At 47.2% G+C, this 26,949-nt stretch overlaps 1 protein-coding gene across 3 annotated transcripts in view; it reads left to right on the top strand.

Moving 5' to 3' along the window:
- The window catches only part of LOC133342673 (leucine-rich repeat neuronal protein 1-like), a 47,143-nt gene that overhangs the window by 14,673 nt on the left and 5,521 nt on the right, over nucleotides 1–26,949 (top strand). The window contains exon 1 of one of the 3 annotated variants that reach the window (XM_061551991.1): nucleotides 13,781–13,887. The exons of the other annotated variants lie outside the window; for them this stretch is intronic. The gene's annotated coding sequence lies outside the window, so the exon portion shown is untranslated. Of the gene's footprint in view, nucleotides 1–13,780; nucleotides 13,888–26,949 lie in introns of those variants that run through there. 3 annotated transcript variants of the gene reach the window in all.

Below are 26,949 nucleotides of genomic sequence, written 5' to 3'. Positions count from 1 at the left end.
GGAGGGGGGGATGTGCCCCCATTATCCCCCTCCTCATCCCAGCGAGATCGGCCACTGTAGCTAATAACGCAACAACTATTGCACCCAAAGAATGCACGCTTGGAATTACATTGAGAGAGAGTAGAAAGAGCTAGCGCGTGTTCGCGAAGAGACATAGAGAGACAGGTGAAAGACATCACTCGCATTGTTCGGAGGCGTCGAGTGGCGCTCAGGCAGGACGCTTCGTGCGAGAAGGATTACCGACAGCTGTTTCAAGAGCAACGAGAGAGTGGCGGCCGAGGAACGCAACGCGTCCGTGGGAGACGTCCACCGAGGAGATGGAACGATGACATCAGCTCGTGCGGTGGATAATTGCTTGGCGGCGGTGGCGATGGGGATGGCATTCATGCAGCAGTGGATTGACCATGGACGCTGGTGCTGCTGCGGCTGATGAGGATTCGAACGAACGTCCGTGAGCACGTGTCTTTATTTGTGCAAATCCCCAGCATCACATCGGTGTGCGTAACGCCACGGTGAAATGAACGATGCAGTGGCGTCAGGGTGATGGCGATCCGCCCACACGCTGCTTGAGGGAACGAAAAAAAAACGGGAAGAAACGGAATGGAGTTCACGAGAGATCACGAACAAACACCTCCTCGTGAGAGCTCCGACGACGCAGAAGATCCATGGCCTCCATCTTCCGCGAGGCTGACGGGGCCACATTCCCTAAAGCCGCATCCACTGCACAGCCCAAGGTTGCAGCAGCAGGAGTAGCAGCAGTAGATGCCTGGTGACGATGCACAATTGGAAAATGACAGAGCCATGCCACGCATCGCGACTCACGAATACGAAGAAGGAGGAGGCCATCGTGACAGCGATGATTTACCATTCCGTTACTCTTGACGCGATTGTCGTCTGGATCATCATCCACCTCGACGTACAATTACATTCGTTGCTCTGCACCGACATCAGTCAACATCGCAGCAGGGTCCGCAAACCAAGGCCGATGTGGCCGTGCGATTCCACTTCCGATTGATTTAGTTACGCGCGAGCCACGTCGGCTTCAAAGTAACAACAACAATAACAACAACAACAAACCGCTCACTCCAGCTCCACTACCCCCCCCCCCCCCAATTGCCTACCTGTCCGTCAACTCTCCATCATCACCACCACCATCACCACCACCGCCCGATCACCCGCAGCCCCCCTCCCACATCCCTACAGATCGTGGTCACTGAGCCCGAAACGAAGCGGTCCGAAGTTGCTCGAGCGTGCGCCTCTCATGATGGATGGCTGTCCTTGTTTGGTGTTGCGGTAGCGGCCGCGTTAATTGTCGCCGCCGCCGCCGCTGCGCGGACTGGGAGCGGAGTCTGCTGACAGAGCCTTCGCGAGAGCTTTCGAATCCCCCCCCTCCTCCTCTCCTCCTCCTCCTCCTCCACACACCAAAGTCTCCGCGCTGGATACTCAGAGCAAGGCCATAGCCATTGAGTCAAGATTGGGGGGACCAAATATTCCAGGGGGTGTGGGGGTCACCCCCCCCAGAAAAAAATCTAAATTTGAAAACGAATTTTTTGCTTAAAATATTAATAAAATCACTAACACATAGGATGAAATTTTTATTTATTTTTTACAATAATGTCTAATAGTGTATTGTATTACATTGTTCTGTTTTTTCTTTTTTACCTTTTCTTGTTTTCATTGTGTGTAATGGCAGAGATTAGGGATTAATAAAGTGCAACCATAACCACAATCATATAAACAGAAATCTATTCTATATCAATATATTGGGGGGGACATTTTGAGCATATTTGAATATTGGGGGGGAGATGTGTCCCCTCCAATATTTATTGTAATTACGGCCTTGACCCAAAGAGATGAAGAGTGGGGGTGGTGGGAACGGTCGCGTAACGGCTCGCGCACTGCGCAATGACACCGGCGACCCGAGTTCTATTCCCGCTCACGGCCAACATCGGTGACGAGCCTCCCCTAGGTCGACTCAGCCTCAAATGAGTACCTTTGTGCGGTGTGTAGTAAACATCGCCGCTGGTGGACGCCAAGGCGGTCGGGGCGTGGTGCTGGCCATCCACCTCCATACGTACTCTTCCAGCCTCCATAGGTGCTCGCTAACAGCACTTGCCCCAACAGTCTGTTTAGGCTATACGGGTGATCTTTGCCTTGCGGTGGGGGGGGGGGGGGTGAGAGGCAGGGGGGGAGGGGGAGAGAGGGGGAGAGCAGAAGGACCCAAGCTCTGCTCAACAATCAACACTACTCATAATAAAGTTGATGGGTTAAATCGCGTTATTTATAAATGTGTCGTAACTTTCCACCATCCGACACGGCCGATCAGGAAAAAAACCTGTGACGTTGACAATCAGTAAACAAAAAAGTGTCACGTTGACACTTTTTTACTGATTGGCCGTATCGGGTGGTGGAGGGTTATGACACATTCATAAATAACGCGATATAAACCCAAAAACGTTTATTATGAATATTATTGGTCGTGAAAGCCCTACGTGTTAAATCAACACTACCCTTGATCGGCTCCCCCTTCGCTTGTTCCTCTGATGCCGCTCGGCACCACGTGCCTTGCTGCTTGCGTCGCTTCTCGCGGGTTGCGCTCCACGGCTCTCCGACGAGTTCGTTGGTGCACTTGAATGTTGTTCGGGATGTTGCCCGACGTTTCGCTCCATGTGCTGGGAGCGTCTTCAAGAACTCACGTCGGGAGAAAGGTCGGACTTCATGAGCATTTGTCCCTGCGCCGGGGTGGTCAGTTGCCTCCTTATCACTCTTGTATCGCTACTACCGTGGTTACTGTGTTCAGTTTGATGTCCTTCTCCCTGCATCTTTGACTCGCAAGGTCGGCTAGGTACGGTGTGAAAGAAGTTCAACATAAATACATCCACGCTGTTGCCGTGAGCTTCGCTCATCGATTCGTCCGCCCATGTTGAGAACTTGATCTAGCAGACTGACGCTTACATCTCATCCACCACACTATATTCAACCGCCACCACTCTGCCGGTCACAACAACACTTCTATTGCTGGGGCTTCCCACGCATTGCTCCACTTTGGATTTCCCTTCCCCGGTCGTCTCCCCCCCCCAGCTCTCATAACAACGACAACAAGAACATTTCTCTATTCGAGACGCGTGTCACGCGCACTTGTCTCGACAATGCCGTTTGTTGTTGGGCCCTTGGCATTTTGAGCCTTTTGGCCAACTGTGCTCAGCAGCAGCAGCAGCAGTCGTGAACAAAGCGCGTGAAAGATGAGCACCGACCCGCACTGTTTGCGTGGAGCAGGGAGAGACCTCCGGCATTTACTGGCCGTCTGTGCAAAAAGAGCTTTATCGCTCATCGGATTCATCCGTGTGTAAAAATTCTGATTCTCATTTGACGAGAAATCTTGAGTGCTCGGCTCAGTCCAGAGTGGGTAAAGCGGCGGTGGCTAGGAGATGTTAACTCCCTCGCCTTGTATACAGGAGGTCGTGGGTTCGATCCCGACCCTGACGCCTGCTGTATGTTTGGAGTTTGCGTGTCTCTCTCTCATCATCATCACGGTGGCTAGGACATGTTAACTACCTCGCCTGGTATACAGGAGGTCGTGGGTTCGATCCCGACCCTTGACGCTTGCTGTATATTTGGAGTTTGCGTGTCTCTCTCATCATCATCATCACGGTGGCTAGGAGATGTTAAGTCCCTTCGCTTGGTATACAGGAGGTCGTGGGTTCGATCCCGACCCTGACGCCTGCTGTATATTTTGAGTTTGCATGTCTCTCTCTCATCATGATCACGGTGGCTTGGACATGTTAACTATCTCGCCTGGTATACAGGAGGTCGTGGGTTCGATCCCGACCATGACGCCTGCTGTATATTTGGAGTTTGCGTGTCTCTCTCTCTCTCTCTCATGATGATCACGGTGGCTAGAATATGTTAACTATCTCGCCTGGTACGCAGGAGGTCGTGGGTTCGATCCCAACCCTGACGCCTGCTGCTGTATATTTGGAGTTTGCGTGCCTCTCTCTCTCCCCACGGTGGCGTGGATTCTTCTCCGGGTCATCCGGGTCCCCCCCGCCACACATTTAGAAACAGCATCATGTGTTTCGAGTATTTTTCTGCTGCTATATATTTCCAGGCGATAAGCCACCTGGTTGAGCTAGCAGTTGTGGCCAGGGCGCTTATGAAAAAGAGCTATATAGCTTAGTGGGCATGACTTGGTAAAAAAAATAGTTTAATAGTTGAGTTATAATCATATCACGTTTCGTTTTTTTTTAGAACGTCCTTTCCTGTCGATACAAAATATAACAAAAATAACTTAGCGCTCGCTGTCAATCCACTGCTGGATGAAAGCCTCCTCTCCACGCTGTTGTTGGTCATGGGTGGAGGTATTAGCGGATGGGGGGGGGGTTGCATGACCATGCTTCACCAAATTCGGTCCAAAAATCGTCGAGTAAAGTGAGTTTAGTTCTGCTGGCGCCGTGAGAGAGCCCAACGCGGGCACGGTCTCTGTTCACACAAAGACTGATGGACACCGAGATTGTATTGTATCAGAAATAAACAAATAATGATCATAATGCAGCAAAAAGGAATGCACTAAATGGAAACGGATTACAAAAGACTGCCCGTGGCAAGCAGACTAATGCACTCGCCATCCCGAGACTACTAATCTATTTTATTAAAATAATTAGAGATTTGGTATGGAGCCGTCACATCATTTTACGAGCATGGCTTTTAAACGATGTTGGATGCCATTGTTAAAATATGTATATATATATCTCTTTTCGTACTTGCAGCGCATAAATGTTTCCACTCTCCTCCACATATTCGAAGAATCTTTGTTTAAGCAGCACATTTACAGTCCCGTGTACATTTTTCACTCCACAATGAACTTGACGCATGGCGAAAGGCAAGGTCTCGGGAATGTCTTCTTCCCTGATAATTGATTCAAATTCATTTAAATCCCCATTTAGGCTACGTTACCGAATTACACCGAATCACGCGCAATTTTCGGAATTCCGCTGGGTAAGATAGTTTCCATTGCCGCTAAAATAGCCTCAGATTTGCCATCTGCCTCTCTGCCGTCATCCGCTTTTGTTCAACCGGAATTGCAAACTGTGCATTTGCATAAGTTGAAGTTTTTATATTATTATCATCGTTTTGTCAGGGCCTGTCTGGCTCGTAACGACCTCGGCTGATTGATGGATGTAGCAGACGCACGCTGTTCTGCCCAGGGGCAAATGAAGTTCTTCGTTCAACTGCGTAGCGTTGTTCATTTCACAGTCTCTGTGAGTCCCCTGGCCGATGCTACCTCGACACATGTTGTAAAGGTTCCAAGGAGGGTGGCAAATGCTATCAAAACATTTCTTCAAGGATTTTAACTCTCAATAACAAATTTATATGATAGCAATGTCAATATGGTAGCTGGCTATGAGAAAAAAAACGGGAAAGGGTAAAGTAGCATGTTTGATGGGGAATATCATTTTTGAAAAAAAAAATATTGTCATATCAAACATTGACAGAATATGAGCATGAATGTTGAGCGTCTATTCAAAGCTTTTTACCCATGATGGACAATGACCATGGTGAACGCGATGAGCATTTACCACCAGAGGTGGTACCGACCAATCTCATTATTGACTCGTGGGCTGTGGTTGTGCGGCTTCACGGCCCAGCTCGTGAAGTCCACCAGTGGTGGTGCATGCCGGATTGGAGGATACAAACAGAACGTTTTCTTTGGGCACGTCACGTGTTTACAAAGAGCGATCTGCAAACTGACTATGAGGTGCTCCAGATAGTGAGATGCAGCCCGAACCTGTGCCCAGTATCAATGCAGTTATACACATCTGTTCCCAAAGGCAAAGACCCTCCGAAAAGCCTTAAGCGACTGTTGGGGCAAGTGCTGTTAGCGAGCACCTATGAAGGCCGGCACGGCACACGAGGGGGTGGGTGGCCAGAACCACGCCTTTGTCTCCGCCGTGGGCAATGTTGACGCACCACACTAGGTACTTATTTTAGTCTTAGTCGACCTAGGAGAAGCCCAGTTCCGGTTCAGATAATCGTCACTGGTGTTGATCGTGAGCGGAATCGAACTCTGGTCCCTGGCTTCGTAGCGCAGCGTGCTAACCGCTACGCGACCTCTCCCCACATCTGTTCCCACGCACACCCACGCACACCCACGCACACCCACGCACAGCTACCGCATTGAGACGCACACCCTCCCCGTGTTCACGTTAAAATGCAGGGGAAATGAAGTCTGGAGAACACGGTACCTGTTGAACAAGCTTCATAACTGAATTACATCACTGTAGCGTGAATACATTTGGTTAATAGACTAATAATTTGGTTAGCAGAAAAAGTAGGTTCATAGATACAAAATGATCGAAAATCGAGTTTCCTGGCTGGCTGCTGTCTGGGCTCTTCTCCTCCCCAACAATGACTGTTCGTGGCTGCGGGCCGTTACCACTAAAACTAGCTGTGTATCTTATTGGTTCTTTCGGTAAAGTCATGTAGAAGGGAAGTAATAAAATAATAAAAATAAAACATAATAAAATAATTCTCACGACGTTTCGGCCACAACGCAAACAGCCGTCCTTAAATCGAAAAAAAACTAGCTGTGTAATTGGCTACGTGGCATTTTCCGAGTAAAAAATAAACATTGAATGGAGTTGAAATGGCGAAAGATAGCGATGGCGCAGGCTCATGTTAAATTGCTCTAACTTTTCGATTTGTGCTCTTACGAATGCAATTATATTTGCCAAAATAGTCTTTAAATCGAAAAGAACGTAAAACAAAACCTCACGAAAAACTTTATTTTAACTGCTCCGAGTACAGGATTGTGAGAAGAGTATGAAAACTACAGCTGATTTATGAATTTGTTGCAGAGCAACTGGTTCTCTAATAGTCAAGATACATTTTAGGAGCGTTATTAGAGCGATGCAATCGTTACGTGTGTCGAGTTCTGAGTTAGCGCATGTGTAGTATTTAGTGTGGCCCGATTTAGTTTCTTCACATCATTAAAATCCGAGCGTCCTTGAACCCACTCGGGGCGCGATACACTTTTGCTGAACGTGCTCACCGCGAATTGCTGCCACCCCGAGTTCTCGCATTACGCGTAAGGGTGGGTCTCCTCGGTGAGTTGAGTGGCCGCAGATCGAGGCAGGTGATGAGGAGGAGCAGGGCGGGGACACCTACCTGGCTTGGGGCTCTTTGCCTTCTAGTGGATATGATCAAAGACCCCCCGTGGAATTTGAGCACCATAAGCCAGATGGTGTGTCGATGCAATACGTGTATGCCTATCCACACTTGCGTGTAAACTCAAACTGTGATCGTCCGATTAAGCAAAACATTTTCTGTTTCTAATCTCTCTCTCTTGCCTCTTCCGGTGGTCGTCACACTGCAGCTCACGATGAGACTGGAATAGATTTCTCCCACTCGTTCCTCTCGCTTGCCACGGGCGGATCGCATCCCAAGGGCCTACGTTTCTCTCTCCCAAGTCCACCGTGATGCCGTCAATCCACAATCTTGCGTGGTCGGCCGCTAAACAATAAAACAATTTATGAACTGGAATTTTTGGGGAAATTTCCATTCCTATATTTTAGCGCCTTTATTTAACCAATTTATGCACGACTGATGTAACTATAATTCCTCCTGCAGTGCTCGTAAATGCGTGTTTGCGTAGTATTTTGATGTTAGGCACCTCTTTTACCAGCCGCATCATCATCGTCATCGGATCGATCCACTGCTGGATGAAGGACTTCAAAATCCGTTGCCATCTCTCACGAACACGCGATGCACTTGCACACGAGCTGATTTCATCGCTCCGTCTCCTTGATGGCAGAGATCCTTTGGCTTTTCTATGGCAGCCATCCTTTGTATGTACCCGACGTTGAGCTTCTTTTGCACCGTACGTAGCCAACCGATTATCACGGTTCCACTCCAACGTTATTCTTGACCCATCAGCCACGTCCTGCCCGGCCCACGTACTTTTCTCAACAGTAGGAATCGCGTATTTAGCCTGCGTCTGATCTCTATTTTGTATGTAGCCGTTTCAAGCGTCCATCTCTCCATCATCGACATTTTATCAATGTTTTTGTATTGTACAAAATAATGGGACTCATTTTTATATTCTATGGTTCTTTCGGTAAAGTCACATAGATAGAAAAAATAATAACAATACAATAATACAAATGAAAATAAAGTGAATAAAAAATAATAAATGTATCACGACGTTTCGATCGCAACACAAGCAATTATCTACGTTTCGATCGCAACACAAGCAATCGTCGATTGCTTGTCGATTGCTTGTGTTGCTTGTGTTGCGATCGAAACGTCATGATATATTTTATTCACTTAATTTTCATTTTTAATTATATTATTTAATTGCTATTATTTTTTCTATCTACGTGACTTTACCGAAAGAACCATAGAATACGAATTCCTGCAGTCACGAAAGTTTTAAGTCAAAATGGGACTCATTCTTAAGTAGTCACTGTTTTTTTTTTTCTCTCAAAACATGTTTTGGTCATCCTGATTCAAAGACCCTCTTCGTATCCTTTAACAGACTGTTGAGGCAAGGGCTATTTAGCGAGTAGCACCTATGAAGGCCAACACAGGGCACGACAGTGATGGGGGTGGCCAACACCACCCTTGGCCGCCGTGCTCTCACCGGTGCTGATGTTTGCTGATGTTTACACACAGCACCAGGCTGTTATTGGTCGTGTGCGTGAATCGAACTCGGGTCGCCGAGTTCGTAGTTGCAGTGTGCTAAATACTTCGCCACTGCATCCTAATACACCCATAAGCACATACACACGTAACAATATCTGCATAGACAGACTCGTTGTGTATATACCCTATACATACGTAACATTGGACACACATTCATTTCATAGGATTGTACCGTGTGTTCACAAGAGCAAATATTCCCACAATGCAGTGCGTCAGCAACATGTTATAATTCTACTTTGAACACAAATGAATGTATTTCCGAGTAGGAATACTTTGTACTTATTGAGGCGTTTGCTTGTTACTCAATAGCTACTATTAGGTATCTATTCACATGGCAATTTTAAAACTGGTAATCATTTAAAATACAAAAGATTGTTGCCAGGCCCCATGGTGTTAAGTATGGTCTCCAACTCTTACTGCCCAGATATCGCCCCCATGATACATATTTTTTCCCCTTTTAAGGCCACACACAATTATTGACGAATGCGTAGTGTTTGTGTTGTTGTTGTTGTTGCTATTTGTGCTTTGTGCACTTAGCGTAGACGATGGCTGCGCATGCGTGCAGGAGAAGACAGAGGAGGCGCGGTGTTAACGCGGCTAGATAACTCGTGGACAAATCGGTCGTCCCCCTGCGTGTCCCTTCTCTCTCGCAGGATTAACCCCTTCTCTGTACGTATATAGCTGTACGCTGAACTTCTTTCGCACCGTACGTAACTCACCGTTGCGAATCGGAGTTGCGGGGTGGGATGGACAACAAACTGAACACACAACAAGGACGGAGCCGTGCTTTGGCCCATTTGCACAGCGTTCAGGTCTCGTAATTCTGTAACTCATCTGCGTTACATTTGCCCGCGGTGTTTTCCCGCTTTAATTACGCCGCGCACATGTGTTTAATTTAGATTCCTAAATTATTATTTTTTCAATGTTATTATCATTGCTTCTTGAGCAATGCAGATTGCCTCCTCTCCGTTCTCACAAGCTGCCGCTTCATTCGCAACATCTCATCAAAAACGTCCTAATATTCAGCCATGGGTTATTCACTGCTGGATGAAGCTCCTGGGTACACGCGAGCCCTCGATTACACCGCTCCGTCTCAGCAGTGGACGGCCCCTCTGAGCGCGTTCCCCCTTCCGTCGTTAAGTCTTCGCCAACCGGACGTCATCTCTGATCGCGACCGCGTCCTGCCCCCAAGTAGCGTAACGAGAGTGGGGGGCAAGGGTTGCCTTGCCCCTACCCCCTCTCCCCCTCCATTCAGGGGGTACCTTGCCCCCACCTCCCTCGCCCCAGCTGGTGGCCGAAGCTACTAGAAGATGCCCCCCTTGACAACCACCGTGTGATATGTTTTCAACAAGAGTGTCAAACAACAAAAATAAACGTACAGTAAAACCTTGGATTGCGAGCATAATTCGTTCCGGAAACGTGTTTGTAATCCCAAGCACTCGTATATCAAAGCACTCGTATATCAGTTGTGGTCACGTGACGCTCGGCAGACAAAGCGTATACACGTACTACTCGTATTGCAAGACCTCGCTCGTTTATCAAATTAAAATTAATTGAAAAAATTGCTCGTCTTGCAAAACATTCGCAAACCAAGTTACTCACAATCCAAGGTTTTAATGTATTTAAAACGCGGTTTAAATGTACATTAATGAAAATGCCTTTTTTACGCTCCATTTCGTTTAATTTTTTATTTTCATCAGAGCGGGAACGTTTGGCTTTCGCTAATTGCGCAAGTCAAATATTTGGGGGGCTCCCGTCTGACCGATTGGCGCACCCCCCTGAACTGATAATGTCGTGACGAGTACGCCACTGGGTCCTTCCCAAGAGCACCTGCCGCCCATAACACTCACGATGATGTCGCTCGCCTGCCAGCGTGCTCTCATCCACGTGCTTCTCTTTACCGCCTCTGCGTGTAATTCCAAACATCCTTCTTTGCGCACTTTTCAGCCTTACTCACGAGCTACGGACCAATTCGCCGAATAAATATTTTTGTTTTTGTTTAAATGTACGTCCAAATAATTAGGATTGACAGCGGTCCACGGTTGTCTGACTCTGTAACTGCCACCTGCTAGTCGGTCACATCGGCTCACATTTATTTTGACGGCGACAAAAGACAAGGGGACCACAATGCACTCCTTCAGGAACTACTGTCGTTGGATTTCGCTTCGCATAATACACAAACTCTGAGTGCTGTTTTTATGCACGTGTTCGCGTGTTGTCAGAAATTAAACGTAAAAAAATGCGCACCGTCCGATCAGCAGTGAATGTTAAAGATCCCGTGACGTAATTTTCAAGAGTAGGCCATTGACTGCCAGGGTCACGGTCCCAGTTTTTTTCTTCTTCTAAATTTGAAACATTACCCACAAATAACTACATCCGGAAAACACAGCAATAATCGCACCCCCACCCCCCTCGCTTACTCCAAAAAATTGACAAGACCCTCCTGAAACAAAGCCACGAGACTCAGTGAGACTCGCTATCCTGGTTAATCAAGCATAGGCACAACAATAATAATTATAATTACATGAAGAAAATATAAATACTTTCGGGGGGAAAGGACAACACTTCCCGTCTGACAATCATTCTTGAGGGAAGATTCGGAGATGGGTCCTCACAAGGAGCTGTCAACAGCTCCGTCACCAGCCCGGGGCTCGTCTCAGGCAACAGCGGAGGTGGTGAATTCCCAATGGGACGTGGGCTCCTAATAAAAACGAAAGCGTGACGGCGAAACACAGACCGACAGGGGAGTTGACAGTTGCACCGGACTGAGCCGCGACACCTCTTGTCACTTCTAGATTTGAAGCTTTCGTGACTGCAATGATTCATATTCTTAGGTTTTTTCGGTAAAGTCACGTAGGTAAAAACATTAAAAAGTAAAATAAAATATAAATCACGACGTTTCGGAGGCAACACAAGCTTCCGTCTTCAGGTGGTACCGTCACAGCCACGACAGCTGTATCAAGTAAATGAGAGATTGCAGGAGCTACCACTCCGTTTATATAATGGTTGGAGAAGATGGTAAGGGCAAGGGCCGCATACTTATTATTAATATGGTAAGGTGAGGCTTAAGACTAAGAATAGACTGCATAACAAAGGCTGAGCCTTCTCTTGTCACGTGAGTATTTATCTTTTTTCATGGCGGGAATATTCTTCCGCTCGCTACAGAAATGTGGACTTCACACTGCAGGGTGCTATCTAAGAAGCGTGGATGTTTTTGAGCGAGCGACCCCATGCTTGGGTTTTATTTCCAACGTGTTTACAGAAGGCGCGTCAATATTCAGTTCGCGTATGCCGGCACCTGATCGATAGCTCCATCGCAGAACCGTAATTATTATGTTGAGGATGTCAACATGCATAGGAAACTTGACGAAACGTAATTAATGGGTAATGTCATATTAATAATTTGGATGCTGCCACGGTTTTCATGCATGCATGTTGAACCGCTTTCGCACCGTACGAAGCCATCCGGGCTCATCAGAGGTGCGGGGGAAAGACAGCAAACTACTAAAGACTCACTAACACGGGCCAACTCGGTGGACTTGCAATCCAGAGTCCGCCGGTTGGAATTGATCTCATGGAGGGGCACGTTTAAAGAAACGGTGGCAGATTCGTTTAATCACCTCCCACCGCCTTTGTCCACCCATGAGGGTTAACGGATTCCCCGTCACGAAAGCTTTAATTCGAAATTTAACCGCCTCTACGGGGAGGGATTCCACATCACTTTGAGATCCTTCAACAAGCACCTGAGGACGGCTGCTTGCGTTGCGGCCGAAACGTCGTGAGAATTATTACTTCCCTTCTACGTGACTTTACCGAAAGAACCAAGAAGAGGATTCCCCGTAGTTTGCCGATCGGCAGTGCCGCGCGTGGTGGAGTAAAGTGGAGGCACTTACACCTCTTCGTAGACGTCTGGCCGGCATGGCCAGAGCCAGCAAGAACAACAGAAACACCTTCTAATGAGGCTCTTTAAACCTCTCTCTCTCGTGAAAGCCCTTCAACCGGCAGTGCCACGAGCAAGCAATTGCAGGGCTGCACCTTTACCATTGAGCGCGGCGTGTAGCTGCAGGAGAGGTTGGTGGGGGAATGCGGGCGGGGGGGGGGGGCTGGGTGCGTTCACCCACGAAAGGCGTCATCTGCCGACTCGGCATTCGCCCGAGCCCCTGGCGAGAGTTGTTATGCGTCCGGGGGCAACGGTTTCACGGTGAGCGAGGGGGCGGTGTGTTTGTTGTTGTTGTTGCCGGGGCTAAAAGTCGCCGCCGTCCACTGCCGCGTTTGAGGCCAAACCGCGTGCGAGCGCCATCGCATCCCTGGGGAGACGCTCGCGAGCCAAGCGGCAGCTCGGGCGCTTCGCTCGGATGAGCTTGCGGAGCGCGCGCTCCGACTCGGCGATTGCGCGCGACCGCCGTTGCCAAATTGCTATCCGCGTGCAGAGTCGCTCTGCCGCAGTGAAGGCATACGCGCGCGCGTGCGTGCGTGCGCAGATCAACGAGCCGCGTCGGTAACTTTGTACAATTGTTCTCGTGTGGAAGAACGTTAATAAGACTCACCCCACGAAACTCCTCCTTCTGATATGATGAAGCCACTTGTGCTGTGCACTTTCAAATCTAGATGGTAAACTAATTTATTTCATTTCTACCAACGTGACTTTACCGAAAGAACCAACGAGTATGGATTCCTGCAGTCACGAAAGCTTCAAATCAAGATTGCAAACTAATTTCTTTGGTATTGCTTTTTTGTGTTTAGTATTTTGTGCTTCCCCCGCACCTCCGATCAGCACGATCGTTCAACAAACAGACACACATGCAACTCTCGCCGCGTTAGTAGCGACGGTGTCCGGGGCCCCGATGTGAGCAATTAAGCTCACCCCCTCCCCCCCCCCCTCGAGTCCGTTGGCTCTTTTGCAGTTGCACCGCCTGCACACTCGGCAGCTTCGCCACCGCTGCTCTCACCGGCCGTACAAACGGACGACGCCGCGTACGCCCCCCCCAAAAGCTGCACTCCACCGCCCAATTAATCAGAGAGGCTGCGCGGTCAGCAGTGGCCGTCACAGCCCCCCCCCCCCCCCCGAGACAAATCTCTAAGCCCGCATGCGACATTAATAAAGAGCTGAGAAGCCAATTGACCGTTTTGCGTAATGAAGCAACGATTTTTCTAAACGACGTAGTCGTCTGGACGTTCGCCCACGAGGTAAGACGCGTGCGAGGTATGACGCGGCGAGAACTCACAAGGTGCAATCGTCGTCTTTGCAGCAAGGCTACTTTATGCACTACACCAATTATTCTTCACTCATTTTCAGAGGTGGAGGCGGGGGGGGGGCACTTTCGCCAAAAAGAGATCATCAGTGTGAGGGCCACCACACATTTGCAAACCATTGGGGATTTGTGAAAGCACGATGATGATGGCGGGGGGGGGGGGGGGGGGCGCACGTCAGGGACTGCTCTAAAAAGGCCACCTAGCTGCCGCCAGTGGCCCACGAGCCTTGCAATGAAGAACACTGAGCAGTGAAGAACACTGAACAGTGAAGAACACTGAGTGATGAAGAATACTGAGCAGTGAAGAACACTGAGTGATGAAGAATACTGAGTGATGAAGAACACTGAGCAGTGAAGAACACTGAGCAGTGACGAACACTGAGCAGTGAAGAACACTGAACAGTGAAGAACACTGAGCAGTGACGAACACTGAACAGTGAAGAACACTGAACAGTGAAGAACACTGAGCAGTGAAGAACACTGAACAGTGAAGAACACTGAGCAGTGAAGAACACTGAACAGTGAAGAACACTGAGCAGTGAAGAACACTGAACAGTGAAGAACACTGAACGGTGAAGAACACTGAGCGGTGAAGAACACTGAGCAGTGACGAACACTGAACAGTGATGAACACTGAACAGTGAAGAACACTGAACAGTGAAGAACACTGAGCAGTGAAGAACACTGAACAGTGTAGAACACTGAACAGTGAATAACACTGAGCAGTGAAGAACACTGAGCAGTGAAGAACACTGAACAGTGAAGAACACTGAACAGTGAAGAATACTGAGCAGTGAAGAACACTGAGCAGTGAAGAACACTGAACAGTGAAGAACATTGAGCAGTGAAGAACACTGAACAGTGAAGAACACTGAACAGTGAGGAACACTGAACAGTGAGGAACATTGAGCAGTGAAGAACACTGAACAGTGAAGAACACTGAACAGTGAGGAACACTGAGCAGTGAAGAACACTGAGCAGTGAAGAACACTGAACAGTGAAGAACACTGAGCAGTGAGGAACACTGAGCAGTGAAGAACACTGAACAGTGAAGAACACTGAGCAGTGAAGAACACTGAACAGTGAAGAACACTGAGCAGTGAAGAACACTGAGCAGTGAAGAACACTGAACAGTGAAGAACACTGAGCAGTGAAGAACACTGAGCAGTGAAGAACACTGAACAGTGAAGAACACTGAGCAGTGAAGAACACTGAACAGTGAAGAACACTGAACAGTGAAGAACACTCAGCAGTGAAGAACACTGAGCAGTGAAGAACACTGAGCAGTGAAGAACACTGAGCAGTGAAGAACACTGAACAGTGAAGAACACTGAACAGTGAAGAACACTGAGCAGTGAAGAACACTGAGCAGTGAAGAACACTGAGCAGTGAAGAACACTGAACAGTGAAGAACACTGAACAGTGAAGAACACTGAGCAGTGAAGAACATTGAGCAGTGAAGAACACTGAGCAGTGAAGAAAATTGAGCAGTGAAGAACACTGAGCAGTGAGGAACACTGAGCAGTGAAGAACACTGAGCAGTGAAGAACACTGAGCAGTGAAGAACACTGAGCAGTGAAGAACACTGAGCAGTGAAGAACACTGAACAGTGAAGAACACTGAGCAGTGAGGAACACTGAGCAGTGAAGAACACTGAACAGTGAAGAACACTGAGCAGTGAAGAACACTGAGTGATGAAGAACACTGGGCAGTGAATAACACTGAGCAGTGAAGAACACTGAGCAGTGAAGAACACTGAACAGTGAAGAACACTGAGCAGTGAGGAACACTGAGCAGTGAAGAACACTGAACAGTGAAGAACACTGAGCAGTGAGGAACACTGAGCAGTGAGGAACACTGAGACGCCGATCCCCGCGGAGTCGCACACGGCGGCCGGGTTCGGCAGGTCAACAGGAGGCAGGCGGAATTACAAAACAAATTGGGGGGGGGGGGGACAAAAGTGAAGATTGTCCTCCGGGTTTAATGAAAACATCAGCCGAAATGTGCACAGCGCTGCGCTTCCGCAACGAGAGTAAATTGTCAATTCGAAATTCCATACATCTTTGTTTCATTTGGGTTGTTTAGTAATGGGAGATTTAAAAGAAATGGGCTCGCTTCAAGGCTTCAGCGACAGCACAACTTTTTGGCGTTTTTATTTCCATTAAGATGTATGACTTCGTTTGTTTTTAAGTGTTTATCTATTAAGGAAAACGATAACTTGCATGTTAACAACAACAGACAGACACCCTCGCGTGAAGCCACATTATCTCGCAAATTCACGGAATATTTTTTTAAGCGATTAAAACAAGCGGTCATTGACAATGCCAGAGGAGCAGTCGTGGCACAAGCGATTTATTTGAACTTCCAGGGCAAAACACATTTTGTTAGGGGGTCAAAAGCTATATTGCTCAGGGTACATATTTGGGCCAAATAAGGAGATAGGGGGAAGTGAAAGTATTCTGAAACCAAAGTGAACCCAATTGTTTGACAAGTAAGATTGGAAAGCGGTTTTACAATTAAGCATTTCGTTTTTTTTATGCAGCGTTGTAGAATTATTAACTTTGATCATAGATTACTTTGTCACACAAATAAAATAGGGGGGGGGAGGTCACACACGTTTCAGGGGTGCACACGTTTTCTTGGGGACCACATTCCCTGACGTCGGGAAATAATTTAAGTCCGGTTGAGAGGGTGCTGGGAAGGTGGGGGGGGGGGGGGGCTCGAATCCAGAAACCAAATCCTGGGACAAAAGCTCGGACTATGAAATCTTGTACACGGACGCCACGGGACTACTGAAGGCGCGTTATGCTTCGCGACTGTCTGCCACGCTCGCTGTGATAAATTTCAGCACAGAAAGCCATTACGACCACCATTATTGGGAGGAGGAGGAAAAAAAGATGACATCAATAGCGAAGTATTTTCGAACTGCAATTTCAAGTGCTTACAAAGTTTCGGCGAGGCTGCCGGGGAGCCGACAGAATAATTCATCAAAAGGCGGTTGCGTGGAACAGTTAAGTCTGAACACGGTCAATTTTTTTGCCCAAGGGTTCTTTATTCGTTTATTTTTTTCTGCTCGTGTAACACATGCATCTTTGAGAGAAGCAAACATGAAGGTAAAGTGAAATAGATAATTGCCATATATATAGAAATTGCCAAATATATTGCAATCGCTTTCTTGCTTTCCGGGAAAACCTTTGAATTGCAGACTAATCCGTTATCATTAACGGCTGAATCCAGCCGGGTCTCGTCAAGTCCCGATGTGATTGAATACAATTTAGAACTAAAAACAGGGTGAAATAAAGTTTCGGACTATTTTTCTCCATGCTGGGGTTGGATTACGCTCAGCTTCTGTAATACGAAAACTATTAACTTTTTTTATTTTACTTGGCAAGGCCCACAAGAGCTATTTAGATTTTTTTTCAGAAGCGATCTGCCCACAAATGATTGCTCAATGAAATGGCTTATCATGTGGAAATTTATATCGGCCAAATTATCTCAACGCATCATGAGACCTCCTTTGCCAGTACCAAAATATGATAATAGGTTTTTCCCCTTTTTTCTGGCAACAAAACGAATATAGATGGACTCGTCCATCTGAACAACTGCCAAATCGCTGTCCGTGGTGCTGACGTTAAGAAAAACCCGCCACCGTTTTTATTTTCTTGCTGTGGATTTCGCACCTGACGATGGTTGCTTGTGTTGCAGTCGAAACGTCGTGAGCATTTTATTGTTTTATATTTTTTATATTTTATTGTTTCCCTTCGACGTGACTTTACGGAAAGACCCAAGAATATGAATCTCTGCAGTCACGAAAGTTTTAAATAAAAATCTTAACACCTGTTTTGTTGCCAGAAAAAAGGAGAAAACATATTATCATCTCAACGCATGTTGATTCTAAATGTGGAGAGAAAACTCAAATCCACACAACTACGGGGCGAACATGGAAACTCCAAATATATACTGTAAGTGTCAAGATCGAACCTACGACTTCCTGTATAACAGGCGAGATAATTAACATCTCGCCACAGCGGGGTGCCTGTGCGGTTTTTTCTCCGTGCCAAATACTGCACTTCAAACGGAAACAAAAAATTCGGATATATTTCGGCCAAAAACTATAATTGCGTAGAGACTGTGAAATCCAATGATTTCCCCGCACCCACCCTCATCACAAACCGCCTAGAGATTACTCATCGCGTGGATGTGCCGTGTTTATCAATGCGGGGATTACAAATATTGTTTCATCACCGAGCACATATGAGGGCAATGCTGTGGAGCTGAGAGGCAACTTGCTTGCTGCCTTTACAAGGCCCGCGCAGCATTCGCCATCATTTTTCCTCCTCTTCCACAACAACAATCAAATAATGTATACGTGGTGCCAACAAGCGTGAAACGAGCCCATTATGGCACGTGTAATTTAAAATGAGATATTATTACGCGACAAAGGGAGACCGTCGGGGCATCGCTGTTGGGACTTCTACTAATTGATAAAGGGACACGAGGCGGTTAAGGACCCCAGGACGAGACAATTAGGCTCATTCGGCGCGTCGCGGAGGGATATTGACTTTCTTTACGCGGCGCTCCCAAAGGGCTGCTGGTAATAAGGCAACCAGAAGCACACTTAACGCAATGGCGAGATGAGAGCGAGAGAGGCCGGTGAGATCCGATCAATACGTCCTCCGGTTTCAGAATCGTTTATTTATACCGGAGGAATCCGATGAGCCATAAAGCTTTTTAAAAAATATTTCCACAGTTGTCCGATAGTTTTCGCGGATGTCCGGTCCAGTAGTGTGTGTCGCCTTCGCAAATGCTGCCACCGCCGGCACCGCGAAAGCCTCTCGGCTGCTCACGCGGCCGGGGTTGGAGTGGAGTTAGCACGGAGAGGGGAGGGACGCTTCCACTAAGGGCCGGCCACTCGCTCCGTGTAAAGTTAAAAAGAGTACAAATCGTAACGTGCACAGGCCACTCACAGTGGCGCGTGGGAGAGATTTCACAATGGGCGGCTATCGGGAGGTGGGGGTTACAACTTTGCTGGGAATAAACTGAATTCCTGACGCCACTGGTAACGGTTAGGCGCTCGTGCGTGAGATGAAACGAGATTTCCATTGCCAAGTTGCAGGATCGTGAGGAGTGACGAGAGCATGGGAGAGGCCTTCATGCAGCAGTGGATTGACCATGGCTGATGATAAAGTTGCGATGCCTGCTGTTAGTAATCCGTGATTATGAGACTGCCTGTGGATAGAAGGGCTTCCTTTCTTGGGCTTTCGAGGTGAGCAGGAGATTACTTTAGTGCAACAATGGATTATTCGAGACATCTGTGTTGAGATTTTAGTATAAACCCCCTTGAATGTGTGAGCTTTCTCTGGATCCTCTCGTTTCCTCCCATATGAAACCAAACAATTGCTTAACGGAATTGGCCAAAGATCGCAGTGTAAGGCCCCTTCTGAAAACAAGAGTCTTGTTGAGGCTCAACATATGTGGCATTACGATGTATTACCATCGAACACTGCAAATTGAAAATAAGCTCGTTCGTTCATTTATTCAACATCTACATGGGAATGATTTCCCTACTGGCGACCGGGACTGGCACATGGGGTCTGGCGGCAGATCGAGCAAGAGACGTGTAAATAAATAAACGAACAGACAATGGAAATCGGGTCAATGGTGAAACAATTAAAGTGCTGTTGTTTAATCCCGATACATCATCAAGCACAAGTAATATGCTCAACGAGATGGGAAAACACGCACGCATACCAATACTCACACCCACCATTCGCCTCTTAGTGACGGTGACGTGACCACGGTGTCTGTGCCATGCCAAGTGCACTTTAAGGCCACGTGAAGTGTCGAAGGCTCGCTGTCAGGAGGTCACGGGACAGACCCCGGTGCTATTGGTTGACTGACTGAGATGACTGGCAGATGCACCAAACCGTTCTCCCCCACTGTGCCAACTTTCTGCATTTCATCCGCCAGCGCGCTGCTCGTTGTTGTGAGCTTCGCTCTCCTCTGCCCTCCGTTGTTGTCGGTGGGGGACTGACTCTAGCTGACTGGTAGCGTCGGTCAGACACACACACACGCGTATGTGTCTACGAAATAAACCACAAGGGCAGTCCCGCGATTTCATGACGTTCGTATCAGGCACGTCCACGATCTCGGGAGACGTTTGGGCGGAGCATAGCAGAGCAATCTCGAAGCCTATAATAGTGTTTTTTGGGTTAGATCGCGTAAATATATAAATGTGTCGTCAAACCCGCCACCACCCGACACAGCCAATTAGTACAGTTTGTCACGTAAACAGAACATGCCAATTCGTTACTAGTAGAGCACGCCGGTGTGTTAGAGAGCACCGCATTTGTCAGACAAATGGAATTGTTCATCTACGCTGGGACGGTGATGGGTGGTGCATTCAGTTTCGTGTGCGTGTATCAAACATTTCGCTTCATAAGTCCGCACATAGTCTGGGTTTTGGTAGACCGATGTACAATTACCTTCACGAGGATACTCTGCGTGGTTTAGTAGCGATCGGGATGGGGTTTTTATTTTTTTCCACAGAGCATCTTGAAGGTTACTGACCTCGCTCCTGCTGTCCACGTGGCGCCTAGATCAGCGTACCTCTGCCACGATCTTGCGCTATGATCCCCACCACCCCCAAATGATGTCAGCCGCACCAAGGCTCCTTATCCACCGCTTCTCTCCCGGAAGCAGGAGCTCGTCAATGTGGCACTCTAAACTCGACTATTTTGTATTTATTTTATTTGACCAGGTAAGGCCCGCTAAGCTATGAAGCTTTTTTTCAGAAGCGACCTGGCCACAAATGACAGCTCAACGAAGTGGCTTATCACGTGGGAATTTAAAGCAGCCAAATACTTTAAACGCGTGATGTTGATTCTAAATGTGGAGGTAAAAACCGGAGGACCCAGAGAAAAATCCACGTGACCACGGGGAGAACGTCAGACACGCTATGATGCATGAACCCAACGAGCCGAGTTAAATTCCCGGCTAACATCAGTGGCCAGTGATATCTTAACCAGTCCTGGGCTTTTCCCTTCACCGCTCCAAAATTACCAGCGTGGTGAAGTATGGTCAAACAACTCCCATTGATAGAGGCCTGCAGATTATTGAAAAAATATATTGTTGAATATTGTGGATTCAGTTCACGTTAATCGTGCATCCACAGGAGGCACTACAATTCAATGCAATGCTAAATAAACAAATAATTGATTCTTCAGTGACCGTGAATCGCGACAACTCATCAATTATCCAGGAATGGCAGCGAGGTAGTTTGTCTACATCCCATCGATATTGCGAGTGTAGTTGTTATCAGATTTTACTATATCGCTATTCGATTTTATCGATACTTTTGAGTGCAGCTTTGAATTTTTGAAAAGTACAGCGCTTTGAGATATTTCGATATGAAAGAAGCATTGTAAAACAAATATTATTCTTATTGTTTCTTTCGGTAAAGTCACGTAGAAGGGAAGTAATAAAATAATAAAAATAAAACATAATAAAACAATTCTCACGACGTTTCGGCTACAACGCAAGCAGCCGTCTTCATTCCTTGCACCAGGGTACACCCCCCCCCATTTCATTCCTTGCACCAGGGTACACCCCCCCCCCATTTCATTCCTTGCATCAGGCCCCCTCCACCCCCCACTTCATTCTTTACATCAGTGCCCATGCCAACCACACTATGCCGCTGGTATAAGCGCTGCTGATTTGATGATAACGATATATGTTCGCTAAGAAGCCTTGAGAAATTTGTCAGAACCTAATTATAATAATATTTGTTTTATTTCGATTTAAAGCTTTCGTGACTGCAGGGATTCATCTTATTGTTTCTTTCGGTAAAGTCACGTAGAAGGGAAGTAATAAAATAATAAAAATAAAACATAATAAAACAATTCTCACGACGTTTCGGCTACAACGCAAGCAGCCGTCTTCAGGTGAAGACGGCTGCTTGCGTTGTAGCCGAAACGTCGTGAGAATTGTTTTATTATGTTTTATTTTTATTATTTTATTACTTCCCTTCTACGTGACTTTACCGAAAGAAACAATAAGATGAATCCCTGCAGTCACGAAAGCTTTAAATCGAAATAAAACAAATATTATTATAATTAGGTTCTGACAAATTTCTCAAGGCTTCTTAGCGAACATATATCGTTATCATCAAATCAGCAGCGCTTATACCAGCGGCATAGTGTGGTTGGCATGGGCACTGATGTAAAGAATGAAGTGGGGGGTGGAGGGGGCCTGATGCAAGGAATGAAATGGGGGGGGGGGTGTACCCTGGTGCAAGGAATGAAATGGGGGGGGGGTGTACCCTGGTGCAAGGAATACAATTAGGTGGGAGGGGGGGTGTGGGAGGCTGGCTGCCCTGGTGCAAGGAATGAAATAGGGCGGGGGGAGGGGTGCCAATGGGGGAAGGGGGGCTGATGCATTCCCCTTTCAGCGTAGGCCGGCGCCGGGGCTCTTCTGAGCCGTGGGCCGTGGCGCGCAGCGGTCTGTAGCTGACGTCACTGGCGTCGAGGGTGGATCGCATCATATCACCCGCTGGAAAGTAGTTAAGCCTGGCTTTGCCGCTCATTGTCTCGGAAACGTGGATAGCAGAAGAAGAAAAAAGAGACGCGCTGAGAATGCGAAGAAAAATTCGAGTTAAGAGCGAATGCATTACTGGAAAAAGGCTATTAATGTTTAATGGCACATTTTTTCCAATACATTCTCTAAAATATAAAAAAAAAGCCACAACTCGTTATTTCAGAACCAAATTATGTTGTTACACAGCCTCTACTCGTATATCTTCACTTACGTTTTTGGCAACTTTACAGACACGAAAAAAGTATAAGACTCCCAAGGGACTGCAAGTTTCCAAAGCTAATCACCATCAGGCACACGATGTTTTACGTTCCTTGTACCTTTTGCACTTGGTATAATATTTGAAAGTTGTTTTTTACAGCCTGTAATCCAGAGGTCACCGCCGGGTTCGATTTCCCGGCGCGGAAGTCGAAACAATGGGGCAAGTTCCTTAAACCAGCCACCCTCCCCTCCAATATCCACCCAATATTATAATTGGGGAACACAACCGTTAGTCGATCGGCAAGTCACACGTGATGGGGTCAAGTGTAGATACTCCCACCTCTTTGTAGACGTCTGGCCGGCATGGCCAGAGTAAGCAACAACAACAGCAGAAACACCTTCACAGGAGACTCTTGAGACCTCCCTCTCGTGGAAGCCCGTCAACCGGCAGTGACACGAGCAAGCAATTGCAGGGCTGCACCTTTACCACTGAATGGAAGTGGGGGCCAAGTAGCCGCTCCGTCTGTGTCAGAGCCCTCCACCAGAAGCAGCACAAGCGGGAAACAACAACAACAACAACAAAACTGTTATTCAACAATTTTTTATTGAGGTATATAGCTCTTTTTCAGAAGCGACCTGGCCACAAATTATATCTCAACGAAGTGGCTTATCACGTGGACATTTATAGCGGCCAAATACTCTAAACGCGTGATGTTGATTCTAAATGTGGAGGGAAAAACCGAAGGACCCGGAAAAAAATCCACGCATCCATTGCAAACTTTAAATATACAGCAGGTGTCAGGGTCGGGAACGAACCCATGGCCTCTTGCTTCCCGGGCAAGGTAGTTAACATCTCATCACAGCAGACAATTGCAGAGCTGCACCTTTCCCTCTTAATATTTGATCGAGGACGACGACGATTATTATGATGGAACACGAACCTTGAGAATGTTTCGTGAGATATATAGATATAAAAACAATACCCAATGAACTGGCAGCAAATGTCATATTCCGGTGGCTGCATGGAGCGGCTTGCAATATTCAGCGCGATGTTTTTTCGCGCGGCCGGAATGTGATGTGGGGGAGCATTAATGCATCATCGCTGCTCCGGCGCAGATGGTGCCGAACCACTTATTCTGGGTCACCGAGTTTGGTGGCGAGGCTACTTTATAATGCCTGCTCCCGGCCCACGCATCTCAACCTTGAGCCACATGCCTTTAATAGAAATGCAATACAATGTCAACTCCTCGGGGTGCCTTGCCTGGCCCCACACAATGAAAATAACCCCCCCCACTCACCGCCCACCTCACCAACATCCTCCGATACGCCAGTTTTATATATTTTTCCTCTTATTTTGGCCTGCAATCCAGCACTGTGGAGGTTGGTGGATTGCCCGCACAAGAATTGTGAAACTCTCATCACGTGGATGTCGAGGAGCAGCAAAGATGTTGACTCCACCTGTTCCATCTGTACGGGGTAGAGTTTTTCCCCCATCGCATGCGTGCGTTTCCTCGCATTTCTCCAGTTTCCTACTACGTGAAAACCCGCATTCAATGGCGAATAACACCCTCATATGTAGAGGGCCGCAGAGATCGGGCAACCGTTTGGCACCGGCTCAGGCGTGGCTGCTGCCAATCCCGCTTGTCTGTGGTTCCTCCGTGCGCCTCCGAGTCGTTTCCTCCCTTTGAGAGTGCGCTAATACCGTACGATGCGTTACAAGTTGAGATAATCATCATAATAATGATTAGTTTCATAGTTTTCTCCAATTCTATAAAAATTGTGATGTCCGCATCGATCGTCTCGCGAGAGCAGTGAGCAGTGCATCACCCGGTGCGTTGTTGCGAAGGTCCACGGGAGGAGACGTCGCGCAATGAGAGCCGCTGCATGTCCACGCGTGATCGAGCGCTCACTTCACAACGCCCCCCCCCCACCACCACCACAACACCCCCTTACCCCCGTGGAGAAACGTTCGCCACTTGCCGATTAAACCGGATTAAACCGATGTTTGTTTGTTTTGTTAATTATCAGATGCGGAATTTTTGGTTCTCAAATTCATTGAAAACTGCAAATATAACATACAGAGCGTTGCAGAGCGTTGTACGTTGAACTTCTTTTGCACCGTACGCAGCTAACCGTGCTAATCGGGGGTGCAGGGACAAGGAGAACAAACTAAACACAAAAAGCAGTTCTAAAAAAATGAATGTTCAATACAGATGATTTAAAAGTGCATAGCTTCAGTGGCTACCTAATATATATCATGAACCTCATACAGATCAAGCAAAACAACAGATCACATCGCTCCACATCCCAACCCACTCCAACCACCAACAACCAAACACGCAAAAAACCACGGGGTTGGACAGTTAAATTCTCATTTACAGCACCCGCGAACTCTGGAACAACCTCCCCGAAGCAATCCGCACACTCGACTCTATCATCACGACATTTACACTCCCAACTCAACAATAACAACACAGCTCTTTGCACTAACTCACAGCCACAGCTTGCTTTAATTTTCACTTTCAACTATTTATTTTGTTTTACCAGGTAAGGCCCACTGAGCGATCTGGCTATCACAAATGATAGCCCAATGAAGTGGCCTATCGTGTGGACATTTATCCGACGCGAAATACTCTTTACATTTAAAACTGCAGACAGTTTGTTCATTTCTATTTTATTGTTTAGAATCTTTCTAATCACGTGTTGAGAATTTTTGTTAAATAACAAAAAATATTGTTTTATTCCATATCCTCCCTCACATCATACATTGCAACATCCCTGACATTCTGGACAAAGCATTACCAGTTGCGTCAACGGCATCTGGCACGCCGGACTCATCGGAGCAGTCGGGGGCGGGGAAGGGATTTTCATTGGGGGAGGTGGTTGGCGAGGTCATTACCATTCTGGGCTCACGTTTAGGGATGGACCCCATGAACGTGCTGTATTCTTATTCCTCGTCTCTGAGCTTATAGCTCACATGCTTTCATCTTGAGTTTTAAAAATGACGATGGCGCGTTGAGTGGCAGAATTATGTCAGAAAGGCGTCACGTGCGTAAATAAATAAAAAAGTGATTCGACAAAATGTAGCGTGCAGTCGTTTGTGTCCGGGTGGAGGCCATCAGCTCGCTGCACTCAATAACTGAGGTCGATCGTGGACGGCAAACCCAGATTTATTTGAATTCGCGGTGCAATTCAGCGCGCAACACATCGGAGGGCGTCTGTTTATCGTCGGAGAACGCTGAAAAATCTCCACCCTCGGGCCGTGTGCCCCCGAAAATGTTTTATAGTATTGCATTTCAGGATCTGCAGGGGGTGGCGGCGGCGGCTTGGGGAGACCTTCATCCAGCAGTGGATAGATCACGGCTTGCCATCACGTAGATTAGTATTATAACAATGAAAAAAAACATGACAATATGAATTGCCTCGGTGCAATTAAGCTGCTGGAAAATTATACGGAGTAATGCCGTTTCGTGGCATCTGAGGTCATCGAGAATAGCAACCATTAAGACTCCCGGCTGCAGCTTTACATTCTTTTCTATTTAAAAAAAAATATATATATTTCTCAGTATCTGCCTCTGCTGCTGGTTCTGCCGATAAGCGTTTCCGCGAGCCCCGACCTGTCGATAAGCGAGCCATCCTCGCAGGAGCCTCCTCCGCCTCCCTTGGCTGGCCCCATCTGCTTCTCTGTGTCCACGTAACGGACGTCAACAAATCCCATCGCAGCCATTCACGAGACAGGCGCAAAAAAAACTCTGGTTTTGCTGTGCGGCATGAATGAGCCGTGGCGGGCGTGAGGCTGTAAGCAGGCCAAAGCAAAATGTTAGAACCCCAAGCTGTTGCAAGGGGACACTTGATTTATGAAAATAAAATTATAGAGATGTATCGATATAACACGTAGGCTTTTGCGACTAATATCATTCGTAATAAAGGGTATTTTTTTGTTAAATCGCGTTAAACCCACCAGCACTCAATTAGTAAGGTTTGTCATGTAAAAAAAAACCGTGCCGATTATTGACTAATTCAGCACATCGGTGTATTACAGAGTAAACCCACAACATCTACAATTCGAGCACGACGTTTCGCTGGTGATTACAACCAGCGTCATCAGGCGATAGGCAACATTGTGAATCAAAGAGCTCACATTCAAATCTCAAGCATGATGAGTTAATTAACGTAACCGATGCATCTCTCGATCGTGTCTGCA

This window comes from Lethenteron reissneri, chromosome 15 (assembly GCF_015708825.2).
Source record: "Lethenteron reissneri isolate LAM-NWPU_2019-01 chromosome 15, ASM1570882v1, whole genome shotgun sequence".
Taxonomy (NCBI): Eukaryota; Metazoa; Chordata; class Hyperoartia; order Petromyzontiformes; family Petromyzontidae; genus Lethenteron; species Lethenteron reissneri.
This window is presented reverse-complemented; position numbering and strand designations above follow the sequence as displayed.